The sequence below is a fragment of the Balaenoptera physalus genome, assembly GCF_965194825.1.
Source record: "Balaenoptera physalus genome assembly, chromosome: 6".
NCBI classification, from domain to species: Eukaryota; Metazoa; Chordata; class Mammalia; order Artiodactyla; family Balaenopteridae; genus Balaenoptera; species Balaenoptera physalus.
In genome coordinates, this window is record NC_138885.1 from 82526570 (window position 1) to 82543387 (window position 16818).

Here is a 16818-nt window from a genome sequence, read left to right on the forward strand (position 1 = left end):
CTGTGGAAAAGAGAGTGGAGATTCATCTACTTTAGGTGGGGAGGGGGGGAGCAGGGAGTGCGGGGAATATTTTAGGGGGATGTCATGAACTGGACAGACACTCCAAAGTGCTTATATGAAACTCTTTACACAGTTATAGCTCATAGTATCAGATCATTAGACAATATGTTAGCATTCAGACATATAAAATTTAATCTTTTATGAACTATTATGTAATCTTGGACATTTAATATTTCTGTGCCCCAGTTTTTTCACATAAACTCTAAAGATAATATTTTAATGATCTGTGAGATTTCTTAAGACTCTTTAAGATTCTATGATTATCTTAACACATCTGTAAATGTCTGTAGACAGGCTGATCATTCAGAGAGCTAGGACTGAAAAATCAACTTCTGTGCTAAAATACCAATACTGTCTATACATACAAACACACTACACACCTTCTCCCCACCTGCACAGCACTTTACCACCCACCCACCCACATTGCCCACCCTCACCACCCCACATATGTTTGTAAGCCAGAGGTTGCTTGTTTCCATTCCTCAGAGTTAAAGTCCCTGTCTTGAAACCATGAGGACATTTTGTAGGTTTTATGGGCTGAGGTGGAGTGGGGAGAAGGCTGGAGAGGGCAGAATGAAGTCTCTCCTCCAAATCCCTTGGACTGATTTGGGGTCCTCTGTGTGGTGAGGGTTGGAGGCTGGAGCTGAGTGAGTTAGTCAAGAAGACTTTGTGAGACTCTGAGTACAGGCAGGGCTGCTTCCGGAGCCCAGATGACAAGTGTGGCTGGGAGCATGGCTGTGGCACCCCAAGGACTGGCAGCTGTGGGAGTAGACCCTGCACCCTGGACAAAGCCTCTGGAGATCTCACAGGCTGGTGGCCACAGTGAGCCTTCTCCCAGCAGCCTTCTGAGGAGCAGATGTGATGAAGCTGGAGCTGAAGTAAAAAAATAGAAGAAAGCAAGCCCAGGGTGCATGTCAGGCAGTACTGGTGTGGTTTGGGGACACATTTGGGACTCACTTTGCCTGAGAGCCAGTGTCTACACTGACTCCAATAGGGGCTAAAGACCTTTAAGATCCATAAAACCTTGTCTCCAGATGTTATGGGGTGAATCATGTTCCCCTAAAAATTCATATGTTGAAGTTTTAACCACTCCCCCCAACCCTAGTACTTCAGAATGTAACCATATTTGGAGATAGGGTCTTGAAAGAGGTAATTAAATTGAAATAAGAGGTCTTATGGGTGGACCTTAACCTAATATCACTGTTGTTCTTATATAAATAAGGACAGAAGACACAGTGTACAGAGGAAAGACAATGTGAAGATTTAGAGAGAAGGTGCCCATCTACAAGGCAAGGAGAGAGGTCTGGAACAGGTCCCTCCCTCACAGCCCTCAGAAGGAACCAACCCTGCTGACACTTTGATGGTGGACTAATAGCCTCTAGAATTGTGAGAAAATAAGTTTCTGTTTTTTAAGCCACTGAGTCTGTGGTACGTTGTTACGGCAGCCCTGGAAAACTAAAACCAGAACGTTGTTTTCCAAAGGAAATTTCTTGGCCTCTGAATTTTATGGATTTCCTAATATCACAGATTAAAAGATTTATTGACTTATAACTGTGGTTTTTTAGCAACAGGGAGAAGACATTGGTATTATCCATGTAAAGCTAAGCACATTGATATAGAATAGAAGAAAAGGTACACCTTCAGCCCAGCTAGTGACTGATGGCCTGGTAGGTAGCAAAATGGCCACATTTTCAAGTGATTTTGCAACAGTGTTCTCTGAAACAAACAAATTAGCTGTTTAATGATTGAATCCTACATGATTTCCCACAACAGAAATTATTTTAAATTCAGAGGTGGTTTAAAAGGTAACTAGCTTGTTGACCATCTTGGGACTCCAGTCTATAGGAATTCATGTGGACACACTGGAATTAATTGGGAATATCATGCTGGTTAATTAAGTAACTCCTTGAATAATAGGCTGTCTTGCTCCTTTGGTGTTCTTGAGTAGAAATACCAAACAGCAATCTCTGGTGAGAATCTTGCAACACATAAATGCACACTGCACTGTGCAATTATAAGTTGGATATCAACCATGAGATTAGCTGACAGTCTCCTGAAGTCTCAGTCAGCTAAAATTATGACACTAACTACTGCAAGGCATGGTGCTGTTTACTGGGAACAAGTGATTTGTTTTATTGTCTAAATTTTGAACCCTTAATAGACTCCCAAGAAGTTTCCTATTCAAAAACCTGCGAAAGGAAACTGAAGAGAGAGGGACCCAAAACAAACAAAAAAGCACAGAAAAGTGGGATCTTTTGGCCAAATTTTTCCAGTCTTGATTTTCGGCTACAGGAGTAAATCCCTAAATGAATGTGTTTTTCTCTTGTTTCTGTAAACATTTCTCGTGCAGAATAAATTTCTTTTTCTGATTATGATATGGAAAAATCAAATAGAACAGTGTTGGATGTCTTCTGTGTCAGATGATTACTTTTAAGATTCTATAACTGAAAGCTGATTGAAATTGAAACAGTGTGCTTTTCCAAGTGAAGCAAATTCCAATGGGTTCAGCAAAATAAAATTTGAATGATATTATTGGCAGGAATGATTTAAAAACTATGAAATGTGAAAATAGTATGCTACATTCAGGTCATGTAATAAATCAATTCTTTTTAACATAAAAAGACATATAACTTTTGTTAATAAAAATATCAGTTTATTTACACCCCTACTAAACACATGTGGAACAATATTTAAAGAATATTAGCTTGAATTTATATCTTTGTTGGACTCTGCTTATATTATCTTCCTATCTAGCTGGAAGAATTCTGTAATCAGGAAAGAGGTTTATTCTTTCTCTTTCTCTGCTCAAATTACCTGATACAAATATTTTTAGCTGTATTAACTTCCCTAAAATGAGCTATTTCCACCAAAATATGCTCACGGAAAACTTGAAGGGGAGACAATGGAAAGGCCAACTGCTCTTATTCCTGATTGGTGCCAACATTTTCCTTTTCACTTAGATTCAAAACTTAAATCATCTTTGAAAATTCTCCTTCTCTATTCAGCCAGATACCAAGTCCTGTTGATTCTTCATTTGTATCTTCTCATATATACATCCATTTCTTTCTAGTCTCGTTGTCATCCTTTAGTTCAGTCCCTTATCATCTCATGCGGTCTCAACCTCTATTTTTTTCTATCCGCCAATTCATTCTGAATATTGTTTCCAGAATAATTCCCCTCAGCACTACTTTTCTCATTCATTGCCCTGCTAAAGAAAAGCAAAACATAGCACTACAAAAAATTTCCATGATTCTCTATTGCTAATAGCATAAAATCCAAATTCCTTAGGCAAACATTTTTTGGGGGGCAGTCAGTACCATTAAGAGTTTTCTCCCTATCCAGATATCAGTGCCCCTGGCTCACTAGAAAAAGCAAAGTATGTGCTTTGGCTCAGAAGACCCTTCTACCTGGCACTTTAAGCCTATCCTGTGCCCTATCACCAGACTTCTCATTGCCCTACCCCATTCTATCAATAGTGAGTTTGGATACCTGCTTGGCTTTCGACTGAGCTTCTTCCCAAAAGGTGCCTCTGGGATCTAGCTCCATATAGTGCAGCCAATGAGGTCCTCTGACAAACTTGACTCAGCTGGGAAGCAAAACCCTGGCATTCACCAGCTGGGAAAGGGAGATCAGATAGCCTTTAATGCTCTCTTAAGTATGGCCTCCACATGTATTATTTGCCTTCTCTCTCTATGCAAATGATTTATTTCAGCAAAGAGTCCACCTATAGTTCTCTAAATCTCTACTCATCCATACTAAGCCCCCAACAATGAGAGTCCAAAAGAAATTTTCCCTTATCAGAATCCCTATTACTCATCACCAGAGTGAGGCCACTCCTGTTGGTTTTTAGGATGTTCCCTGCTGACATATGGATACAATCACCTGGAAGTCCAGTGTTGCCATCTCTATGTTTCATCATGTTCTCCGTTTCTGGAGACAGTGGGTCTCCTTATCACTGCCATTAACCAGGTACGACTACTCCTAGTAACTCACTTGGGGGCAAAGTCCCCTCCAGCTCTGTCTCTGCCTGACCCCCTGGCCTGCCAGTCTGTACCTGATCAAACGGAGCCTCAGTCCAAGTCTGTGAAGTGTGTTGTTGTAGTTTTCCATGGTTGTGTCACATCTCAGTGTAGTAGGGAAGTGTGAAAGAAACATTGATTGTGGCTCTATCCAAGGCATTCCCTTGTCCCATCCAAGCAAAGGCCCTTCCCAGCATGGGCTTTAAAGGGAAGATATAATTTGTAGGTCCATCCTGATGTCTTTTTTCCCTTCATCTTCCCCTACTCCCCATTAAAGGCCCCATCCTCTCTCTGGAGAAATTCTTTCCAATGAGGAAGAGGAAGCTCTGTCCAGAGAAACTATTTTAAATCTTGAAAACTTGACAGCCTCAGGCTTTGACAAGGTGTTCTTTGTGGTACTAATTCTGATTCAGTCAGCTCTGGAGGGAAGGGACAGGATCCAGACCCCTAAATGAGAGTGAAAGTGGCTGTTGTAATCCCAGTTCAGTCTCCTGACCATGAGAACTGCAATAGATTTTCCCACTGGTTAGCCAGCAAGTAATCAAAACTCACCAGTGCAAGCATTACTTTTTGTCTGAGACAACATAGTCTAAACTCACACTGAAGAAAGTATATTTCTCCTGTTACCACTATTTTTCTTATCCTTTTTTTAAAAAAATGGAACCTGCTGTTTTTTTGTGCCAAGGAACAATTGTTTCTTTACTGGACCTGGCCTGAAGATATGAGCCACCATACCAGCTGCCTAAGAGGGGTGGCTCAGGCTTTGATCAGATTCTTTGGATTCCAAGTTTCCCCTTGATAGGACTGGGACAATGATGGGGATATTCTAGTTTATTCCATCTCTCAGTATTGTGCTCACATAGCAATTACATAACTTCTTCTTATGCATAGGAGATACATGTGGAATTTGTGGCATATGCACAGATAAATGAGACAATCTGAAATCCAGGAGTATAGACGTTAATGGGAGATATAAGTATGTCAGCAACTAGTCATGATATACTATATCAAATAACTACTTTGATAGGTTGGAGGGGTGTTGATTTTAATTGGGGAGGGTTGATTTTGATCAGAAAAGGTTTCTTAGGAGTGGTGTCATTTAATATCCTTCAATGTGAGGCAGGGTTTTGATAGGCGGACAATACATTAGGGTCAGATGAAATTACATAAGCAAGGCCTAAAATGTTAGAGAATATGGCATTGCTGGAAGAACAATATGGGTAAAGAAGCCAGCTAGGGATTTCTAACTTTATTCTATAAGCAACAAAAATGCACTTCCAGTTTTTGAGAAGATGATATTCTCATTCAACTTTTGGTTGAGAAATATAACTATATGTCAGTGAGAAAGCTGGATTGGAAAGATACATATCAAATACTTGATAGAGCTGGTGAACTTTGCTTAGACAGATCATGCTTCCTTAAGGTCATCTGCGGTCAGAAGAAATTCAGTTCTTCCATTTCTTATGCCTAAGAGGGTCTTCTCTGTTGCTTGAGGCCTTGTGTCTCCCATCAGTGCCATTAACCAGTCTTGATTACTCCTAGTAATCCAAAGAGTGGGTCAAAGCTCTTCTTCGTATTGTGTTATACTAGAAATACCCTTGGAAGTATGTACATAGTACAAACATAGGTAACTTTTATATATAAAAAAGAAAAGCCATTAAAGCAAATGTATAAAGTGATAATGCCACTTTAATATTTAATTTTATTATTCATGATGGTTATTATGTATGTTTGAAGATCCATAAAATTGATTTTCTACCCACTGAGGAATAAATGGGCTATTTAAAACCATAGGCCACAAACAAATCTCCTGAGGTGCATGAGAGCACATTTCCCTCCTGATAATTGCCCACAATTATAGCAGATTCTTTCAGATACATAAATTAAAGCAATAAAATGAGATAACTATAAATAGCACTGCTTGCTCACACTGAAGGAATTGAGCTGTAAACTACAACTTCTCGCTCAAAATAACTCTGTTCTGTAGTTGCAAGCATTGATAAGAATAAGTTATGGAATCACCAGATGAGAAGAAATCTTAGTCTAGTGCAAACCTTTTCTTCCAAACTAGATTATATCAAACCTCCCAGAGGTACAAGAATCTTGTCTTGCTCTGCTCATCCACATCAATGAGTATCCACAGGATACGCTAAAAAAGAATTGAGGTTGCTTGTGTGTTTCTTACTTACTGGTCACCCCTATACAGCATCCTTCCTCTAGGAGGTGAGAACTGGGCACAACCAGGCAGATCTCACATACTGGGGCCAGTGCTCAGGGACAAAGCATCTCTTCTTAGCCATGGCTGGGATGGTTGAGACCAGGTGGTAGTAGCTGAGAATTCTGTCCTGAAGAGGTTTCTGACATGCTAAATCCAAAATTGGGATGCCAGCATGGGGGCCTGAGGGGAGACTGAGGGTGAAGGTGTGGAACAAAAATAGGGCAGAGAGTCAAAATCAAGAATTCTGAAGGGCTTCAGTGAATGGGTTGGGTTCTTTTAAAAGATTGGAATGAGGTGGAATAACTCCACTCATGGGTGTTAAGTACAGACATGTCTTCCTCAGAGCAAGTTTTGTTAACATGAATTGCTTGAAAGACAATTGACTGATTAGGAAACATGTTTTGCTTAACACAGATTTCCTTTGATTATAACAATTTCAGTCAAGAACTGGCACCAAAATAAGAAAAATGAAAATGCTGTGGCTCACATAGTCTAGGAATACATTGCTGCTTTGTGTGGCTGGCTGCTCATTTCACTCTGCTTTCTTTCGTTGATCTCTTACACCAATTTTGTTTAGCTTGTAATAACAATGAAAGTGATAAGAATTGTGTATAAGAGACTCTCTAGATCCTAACCCCACCTCACATGGAAACAATTAAGTTTATGACAAAATTTTTGATAACATAAGCTTTCCATAGAAGTACAATTTTTGCACTATGGCAGAAAAGACTTTTTTTTTTTTTAATTAACTTATTTATTTGTCTGCACCGGGTCTTAGTTGCCGCGTGTGGGATTTTTTAGTTGTGGCATGTGACCTCTTAGTTGTGGCATGTGGGCTCTAATTCCCTGACCAGGGATAGAATCTGGGTCCCCTGCATTGGGAACGTGGAGTGTTAGCCACTGGACCACCAGGGAAGTCCCAGAATAGACATTTTCATTTACATTTCTTTGCTTTAAATTTAATACCATTCATTTCAAAAATACAGAAAATGACAATAAGTGTACATAGGAAAACACATTCCCAAGGACTTATAATCCAGTTTAGATGAGACCTGCCCATTCCTCCAGCTATTCAATCAACCACAAATTTCTCAAGAAGTCATCAAGTCTTAGAGATGAAAACAAACCCAGAAATCCTCTGGTTTCAACTGTCCTCTAATGTACCTTTAGAATAATAATAATCAGACAGAGACTAATGTATGAAGTATAATAAATCATGAGCAAAGGGAATGCTAGGGGTCACTGAGAGCTTGGGCAGGAACTGCCAATATTGGGTAAAATTTGGGCAAGGAGATTCTCCAGGACATTTCAGAGGTGGAGTCAGAATGGGGAAGAGCCTCCTTGCTTGTTTCATCTAGTACTATAGAGAAGCCAATCTTTACTACACTAAAGATTTAATTATACTGAAGTTAGGATTCTCAGAAAAGATATGTTCACCAACTTCATGTGTAAATGCCATTTCCTTCAATGATGTGTTTTTGCAACCTAAATTTTGTATATTCCTTTGAGAAATGTTTCAGTACAATTCTGATGGTTTAAAAATTTGATGATGGGACCTCCCTGATGGCACAGTGGTTAAGAATCCACCTGCCAATGCAGGGGACACGGGTTCGATCCCTGGTCCGGGAAGATCCCACATGCCGTGGAGCAACAAAGCCCGTGCACCACAACTACTGAGCCTGTGCTCTAGAGCCCGCGAGCCACAACTACTGAGCCCACAAGCCACACTACTGAAGCCCGCATGCCTAGAGCCCGTGCTCCACAACAAGAGAAGCCACCGCAATGAGAAGCCTGCACACCACAACGAAGAGTAGCCCCCACTCACTGCAACTAGAGAAAGCCCACGCGCAACAATGAAGACCGAACACAGCCAATAAATAAATAAATAAATAATAAATAAAGTAATTAAAATAAATAAATAAATTTGATGAGGAAGTACAGCAGACAGCTCTTCATGATACATGCTAAAAGGATTTTTCATCAGTGAACTGTGCTAGAAAATTAGAAGAACATTAGATTTTGATCTAAGACTCTCAACTGTAATGAACTATATTCAGGCACATTTTTATATGAGACAGTTTGTGCTTTTAAATACATATTTTTTTCCACCGTGCAATAGGCTTGCAAGGTAGAGATTATTTTAGCAATGGAGACATAGAAGTCCAGAGTAGGTATAATCTGCCTGTGGTGAAATATAGCAGATATTGGCCAAGCAAAGATTTAAACCAGATCTGACCTACTGTAAAGCCAAGAAAAAATTTTGGGAGAAATAGTTGTTTCTTCAACTTTTATACTCATGTTATTTTAAAAGAAAATCTTTTTATTTACTTATTTTTTAAGCTCTTCAGCAGCATCTTCAGGATCCTCAAAATGAAACCCTGGTAGGGACTTCCCTGGTGGTGCAGTGGTTAAGAATCTGCCTGCCAATGCAGGGGACACGGGTTCGAGCCCTAGTCTGGGAAGATCCCACATGCCCCGGAGCAACTAAGCCCATGCACCACAACAACTGAGCCTGCACTCTAGAGCCCGCGTGCTGCAACTACTGAGCCTACAGGCTGCAACTACTGAAGCCCATGCCTAGAGCCCATGCTCTGCAACAAGAGAAGCCACTGCAATGGTAAGCCTGTGCACCACAACGAAGAGTAGTCCCCACTAGCTGCAACTAGAGAAAGTGCGTGTGCAGCAATGAAGACCCAACACAGCCCAAAAAAAAAAAAAAAAAAAAAGGAAACCCTGGTAAACTAATCTAATCATTCCTTATAAATTGAAATTCAATATTCCTGTTGTCTCAATATCACACAGAGATTATTTTATATAAAACCCTACAAGGAGAGAACATCTATGAAAAAGTAACTTAATCTGTCTTCTTTTAAAAGATAATACTAATTTTATTAATTTAAACTTCTGACATATCAAAACATGAATCATCAATTTTCTCATCATCAAATAACAGACCCACATTATATTTTTAAAATGTAGGAACTAGAGATGAAAGAAATCAATTCTAACTCCATCAGCCTAAAAAGGCAACTGCTTGCATGCTGGTGTGACTTTTAAATTTCATAGTTTTTTTTCCTTATGCATATTTTTTAAAGCTGAATATATTGTGAATAGAGAATATCCCTTTTCACCTCTTAACCTTAATATACAAGAATTGAGAATTTAATATCAATTCTTCTGTTAAAGAAAATAAGACTAGAAAGAGATGGGTAGAAAGAGAAAGAACAAAAAGGATGGATAAAAGCTTCCTTCAGCGCTTAATTTGTTAAATTTTATTTTTGGGTCTTAACCCATTCTCAAGTATTGTGTAAGTGGGCATAAATATCTTAGTTAGCTTGGACGGCTATAACAAGATACCACAGACTGAATGGCTTAAACAACAGACATTTATTTCTCATAGTTCTAGAGGCTGGAAGTCCAAGATCAAGGTGCCAGCTGATTCTGCGTCTGGTGAGAGCACATTTCCTAGGTGGCAGACCTCCACTGTCTCACTGTGTGCTCACATGGCCTTTCCTTGTGCATGTACATGGAAAGAGAGCTCTGTCCTTCTCTTCTTTTAAGGGCACTAATCTCATCATAGAGGCCCCACCCTCATGGCCTCATCTAAACCTAATTACCTCTCAAAGACTCCATTTTCAAATACCACTGCTTGGATGTTAGGGGTTCAACATATGAATATGGTGGGGGACACAAACGTTCAGCCAAAAACAATAGGCAAACCATAGTTTAACATAGAGCAAAACCCCACTTTTATGCTATAAGCAGAGTCCAAAAAGTTTAATCAAGTAATATGAGGGTCAGTGTTATTGCAAGGTTAGTGAATGACCTGGGTGATGGAAAACAGTCACTGGTTGCATCACATCTGAACTTAATTATCACAAGGCATGTTATCTCTCTGTTTTGAGGGCCCCTTATAAGGAAGGTGTAAAAAAATAGGATCTGAGCTATTAAGAATGATGCCCTTGATCTTCCCTCATTGGATATTATTACAGCCATTTACACTGTGAGTTTAAGCCTGGTAGGTTTTATTTTCCATGCCAGTTCCAGTTGGTTAGTAGTGGCCACCTGCATTGAGTGGCACTGCATTGAGGAGAATGTCAAGGCCATACCTAAGCTCAGATGAATCCATTGCCTGATTGATTAGCACTGTCTAGAATGATTGTGGGAAGTATGGAGGTGTGAATACTGCCAATTGGCCTTTTGGGGCTTTAGGCATGTTAGTTTTATTACTAATGAGGACATTCAGAGAGACTCTTCCAGAGAAGCAGAGGCAGGGGGGAATAGTTGCCTGAAAGGATCACCAGAGAAAGTCTGAGAGAGTAAACAAAGCTGGTGACCCAAGTCAGGAAGAACTCGATTATTCCATGGTCTCAGAGTAAGCCAATCACAAATGCTCCCAAAATTAATGGAGAACTAGGATCTCTCTCCAACTGGAAAATAGTGGGCAGTTCAAGAGGGGGCTGAAAAAGAAAATGCTTGAGACCCACTGTGGTGATTTATAAGAGCAGACAAGCTTGCAGAATAGATAACCATCATCAGTGCAACACAGCAGTGGGTGGGACAAGGCTAAGAAGCTGAACTTCACCTAAAGCAGTAGTTCTCTATGCTGGGTGCATCTTAGATTCACTTGAGGAGCTTTACAGCCCTATCTTTGCCTGGGGACAACCTCAGGCATATTAAATCATTATCGACTGGGAGTGAGCTCAGGTATTTTAGTTTAAAATCTTCCCAGGAGATTGTGGGCCATTGGCCTAAAGGAAGAAGAACCAGGGCTTTAGAGTCTGATGCACTGGGTGCAAGTTCTGGATCTACCACTATTAGGTGCGTGATCTTGAGAAATGTACTTATCCTCTCTGAGTTACTATTTCTTCACCAATAAAATATAGGTAATAATATAGGCTTTTGAGACTTACATGACATCATATATATAAAGGCCCTAATACAATGCTTGGAATGTTCATGGGAAGGTTTCCTGTTGCTGCAGAATTAGCAACTGGAATCCAAAACTGAGAGCAAAGTATCAAGGACCAGAAAATAAATAATAAATGACCAGGGATCAGACATTCTTTTCAGGGCTTATGAAGAAGTAGGTGAACTTGCTTTGCTTCCCCGGCCTTCATATCTGCCACCTGCTTCCGGTTCACATAACTAGACAGGAATCAGGAGGAGAGAATTCCGGGAAGTCATCTGCATCCTTGCGGGGCTGCATTGTGATGAGATGCTTTTCCTGCTCCCTCCTCATTCACCAATTGGGTGTCTGCTTATACCACAGATGGGCTGGTTTACCTCTGTCCAATTTAATAAGTGGAATAGACAATTGGAAGGAGAAGGCAGAGCAGAGAGAAGGGGTAGAGTGCAGCCGCTTCATGTCCCACATTTAGCATTTGGTGACGAATATGGGATTTTATTGTGGATCAAAGGGACGCTGTGGAAGGCAGCCAGGCTTGAGGCTGTCTCACCAGTATACCATACCATCCAAGATAACTAGTTGCCAGGAAAGTAGATCTGGTAACAAGAAACAGTGGGGTGAATCACCAAGGGTAGGAGCAGATGGTGAAGATGGTGAAGTAGGAGGTCTTCTATGAGGCCTCTGGAAAATTCACAAAAGCACCAACAAAGGAGCCAGATTTGGATGTCTGCCACAGAGAGGGAGCCAACAACCAGCCAGCACTGGCCAGAGAGGCCTTCAACACCCCAGGCGGATAAGAAACACTTGTTTGTCTCTCCTGTCCCTCTTCCTTGTCTCCACACAGAGAGGAGGAATGCCCAGGAGCTGGTAAGCACCTGTGCGCTCTAAGTCTCTCTGGTGCAGGGACTGGCCAGGGCTGGGAGAGAGGGGATATGGTCATTGTATTGAAGCAAGGTTGAAGTTTTAAATCGTATTAGGCTGGATGGGCTTTGTATTCCTGAGAGTGATGGGAACCCTAGAGATCTGCCTGAGATGATGTTCTTGGGGGGTGGGGTGGGGTGGGCACAACTAGGAGATTGTGAACATTGCAGAGTTGAAGGCAGTGACTACAGAAACGTAAAAGCATTTCATGTTTGACTCTCCTGTGCACTAGGATTGCTTGATACACCAGACTTGGTAGCTACTATTTTCATTAACAACAAAGTGGCAGCAGGCAAGACTGAACGATACAGCTTTGGGGAAATGCACCGGCGATGAGTCACTGTGTAATGTGGGTGGGGTTTCCCCTGAAGGGGCTGGAATTGCTCACTGCCAGCTGTCCTCAGAAGAGGTCAGCAGTGGGGCAGGAAATTAGAACTCTGGGATCTGGAGTCAGTCTGAGTAGATCTCCCAGGAAGGGCACCTCCTGAGGCCCTGAGGTGCTTCCCGGAGCATGTGGGCCCCCAGGAATGGCGAGTTTCCTCCGGGGAGTGACTGAGCCTATGCTCGGGAATCGACTCATTCTCTGTGTTCCCTTTCCATTCATTGTCCCTGTGCCTTCCTAAGATTTGATCTCGTATATTTTGACTTCTGATATACTCGGGAGAATTAAAGAGAAAAGTCCACAGCTACATGTGGGGCAAAGCCGTACAGAGGAGGGTCTTGACTCCTGTCCTGAGGCTGCAGTGATGTTGGTAGTGCCCAGCCTTGGGCACTAGCTGAGAAGAGCTTTGCCCAAGAGTGACCATCTCACAATAGCCAATTACATCAGAGGTAGTGGCCAAAATGGGAGTACTTGAGGGACTGGCTGCTGAAACACACGACAGGGGACCCTGAGAGAGTCTCAAAATTCTTAAGCATAGCAGGGGACCCTTGGGGTGAGGGGCTAATTTATGTCAATAAAACTAGTGTGAATCAAGCCATATAGTTTGAGTTACACTATAATTAGAGTTACCTAGCAATGGAACAAGCTCCTTGTCACTACAAGTGTTTAAAGGATAAATAATTTCCTTTTAGTGAGTCTTCTAAGGGTGTTCCTATGACATTTATTTATTCAACATATAACATCTTATGGAAAAACCCGAATGAACTTTTTGGCCAACCCAATATTTTGGATTACTGTGCTAAGTGCTTTACATACAATCCCTATTAGTAACTCAATTTTACAGATGGGGAAACTGAGGCTTAGAAGTTGCTTAACATCTTAACAGCTAATAAGCAGTAGAGATAGGGTGTGACAATAGGTTGTCTAACTCTAACCACTGACTTGTACTCACCCCAAGGGTAAGTATGCTAGTCTAGTGGGGGAAGTTGAAACAAACCATTACAGACTGATTCATTGATGCAGTTATGCACAAATTGTTAGGGGGCACATGACTTAGCATAATGACAGGGGAAGAGTGGAATGGAGGAGATGGTCAGGAGAGGTTTCTTAGAGGATGTGTCTCCAAGACTGTTTCTTAAATGATGTGTAGGAATTACAAGGAAGAAGCACCATCGGGGTGGGAGAGGATGCTGACGTTCTAGACAGAATGGCCAACAACCTCACAGAGAGGTAGTTCAATAAATACCCGTTGAGTAGTTGAATGACCACATGGGCAAAGTCATCTAGTCAAGACACAACATTGTTTTGGGGGGACGGGGGTGGGGTGGGGATTCCAAGCATGTCAGCATGGAATGTAAAGGGCAAGGCAGGGAGTGCTGATAAGGTAGCAGATATCATGGAAGGCCATGAGCCAGATGGTAAAAAAAAACAAAACAAAGAAAAAGCAGCTGTGGGCCAGCGGAAATGTTTGAAGGTTGTTTTCTGAGAGAAGATTTGGACTCTTAAGGTTTCTGAGTTGGACACTTCCAGATGATGAGACGATGCATAGGGTCACCCTGGGTGTGTTGGCTGAAATGGACAGGTGGTGAAAGTCATTAGGGTTTGAAGAACATCCCAACATTTTTAGGCTAAATAGATTCCTTACAACTCTAAGAATCTATAATGTATTAAGTACCAAGCTTTTCTTGAAATGAGTGAATTTGTAAAATGCTTTAGTGTCATTATACAAAAGCTGGTTGCAAATTAAAAGTTGCTATTTTACTCAGCTTTCACAAATACACTACCAGGGTGTTACGATCAAAGCCTGTGATTTTTTAATAGTATTAAATTAAGCATTTCAGTTTTGTGATGTGTGGACAGAGTGTTTGTGACTCTAATGCCCCATAATCTGGTGCAATGAAAACATACAGCTCCACTTCATTGGTTTGTAGGCAACTGATCAAGCTTGTATATGTATCACCATGAGAAACAAATGGTCTACCTAGCTTTAAGGATACAGGCAAGCAGCTTAGCCAGAAGGCTCTTAAAGCCTTACCAGCCACTTAGAGGCGTATTTGGTGTAGAAATCTTGAGAGGCTTCCACCAGTCCCATTCATCCTCTCCTTAGGCACCTTCTTGGTGTGTTGAGGCACAGGAGACAACTATCAGTATAAAAAGACACAGCTGAACATGGTTACATAAACAGAGCACATCTGAGCACTTTAGTCTATGTTTTTGCCTTTGAACAACTGACCCTATGGAGCACATGACTTTTTGTCACATGATCACCTATTACATCCTGCTATACTTTTGTTCAAAAAAGCAAGAAAGATCTCAACAATGTTAAGAAGCTCAATTAACTTGCCAATTGTAATCAATACAGCTTGAGCTTTTGCTCCTCCCCAGTAAGAAAATAACACAAAAATACAAATAGATCATTTGAGTCAAACTGAGAAAGCTATTTTTCATTATCAGCAAAGGCAATGTGACAGAAATTGGAGACTGTCTTTAACAAATCAGAGACTGTCTTTGTCAACTGCTACCCACTTCTACACAGCTCCAGAGCTTCTGGGAAAAAGATTGTTCTGGGAGCTACAGAATCCCCATAATTTTCTCTGTCTTCTGGGTGAAACTCAAAAAGATGGTTCCTGTAGGACACAATTCATACCCAACTTCAGTCTTGGAGACAGAACCCTTTATCGTGTTGTACATCTCACAGCCACTCTCCTTCCCTGCAGCTCACTGGGAAAGGTCAGAGTGATCTCCACTCTATCATTTGAGAAAAAAGGTTCCCAGCCTAAAAAAAATATTCTCAAGTTTCAACTTGTGGTGAATTTTTATGGTTGACTTACAAAGGGCTAAAGACTGAGGGGGAACATGAGAGGTTTACAGTGGAAATGCTGACTGCTTTCCGGCTTATTGGTGCTAACAAGCATCTACTCCACTTAAATCTCACAGATGCAAACATGAATCTTGCACTTCTGAGTTTCTTGTGGGGTTATCAGTGAGGAAGACAGCAGACATGCTGACTTCACTGGAAATTCCCTGGTAAAAAGACACTTACTACCATTTTGAAAATTGGATCTCCAGGCTCTGATACTTCCCATTGACTATCCAAGTAATGCATTCCCAACCAGTATTACCTGTGAGAACAAAGAGAAATGAATCTTCTCCCTTAACTGCATGACCACTTGGGAGGAAGAAGACCCTGCCAGTGCTTCTTAAATGGTTGCCCAGGGTTTAAGAGGAAGGGTCCAATCCTGGCCAGGACACAGCTAAGGCCTCTCTACACATGGCGTGGTGTTCCAAGTGTCTTCTGCTTTTAGACAACATTTCTTGGAAACTTGGAATGAAAAGCTTCCATTATTTTGCTCTTTCAGGAAATGATTCATGGTCTTTCCAAAACCAACAGAATCTCTCTCATACAGCAGAATATTTGAATTCCCAAAGCAGGACTTGCTCTTTGCAGACCTCCACAATCTCCTTGTTCATTAAGTTTATGTCTGTTAGTCTCTCATTTGCTAGCAATTCCGGCAATTTGGCCCCAAATAAAACAAAGTAGAATTTTTTTAATGTTAATTTTTTTAATTAAAAATTTCTTTTCCTGTTTCTTTAAAGCACATGCAGTACCCTGGTTCTGTCTTCTAGGACAGGGATCTGATGATAATGCAGAGATGTGTGGGGTAGTGGAAAGAATGCTGGAGATCAGGCTAATCAGATCTCAGGCCCGCATCTATTACTTACTGGTAGTGGAATGTTGGGCTCATCCTGTAAACCCTAAGTCTCAATTTCCTCAGTTATAAGAACTGTAACACTGCCTGCTGAAATTTACATGAGATCAGAAGACCTAAAATCTGTAAAAGAGATGTGAAAACCAAGATGTCAAGCAAAATGATGTATGATTATCATTGTGAGTGTAATTACTTGGAAATTGGGTTCTTTCTTTCTCATTTAAAGGATAGGATGCTGGGACTTCACTGGTGGTGCAATGGTTGAGAATCCGCCTGCCTATGCAGGGGACATGGGTTCGAGCCCTGGCCTGGGAAGATCCCACATGCCGTGGAGCAACTAAGCCCATGTGCCACAACTACTGAGCCTGTGCTCTAGAGCCCACAAGCCACAACTACTGAAGCCTGCGTGCGTAGAGCCCATGCTCCGCAACAAGAGAAGCCACTGCAATGAGAAACCTGCACACCACAATGAAGAGTAGCCCCTGCTCGCTGCAACTAGAGAAAGACCGCACGCAGCAACGAAGACCCAACGCAGCCAAAAATAAATAAATAAATAAATAAATAAATTTATTTTTTAAACAAAAGGATAGGACGCTACT

At 41.2% G+C, this 16818-nt stretch overlaps 1 protein-coding gene and 1 long non-coding RNA gene across 11 annotated transcripts in view; one reads left to right on the forward strand and one right to left on the reverse strand.

The window, feature by feature from the left end:
* The window catches only part of LOC309663385 (uncharacterized protein), a 349815-nt gene that overhangs the window by 147288 nt on the left and 185709 nt on the right, over window positions 1-16818 (reverse strand). The gene's annotated exons all lie outside the window — the stretch shown is intronic.
* On the forward strand, window positions 15-16773 carry LOC309663451. Its single transcript, XR_014265287.1, has 2 exons — window positions 15-12073; window positions 16446-16773. It is a non-coding gene; the product is annotated as an uncharacterized lncRNA (long non-coding RNA).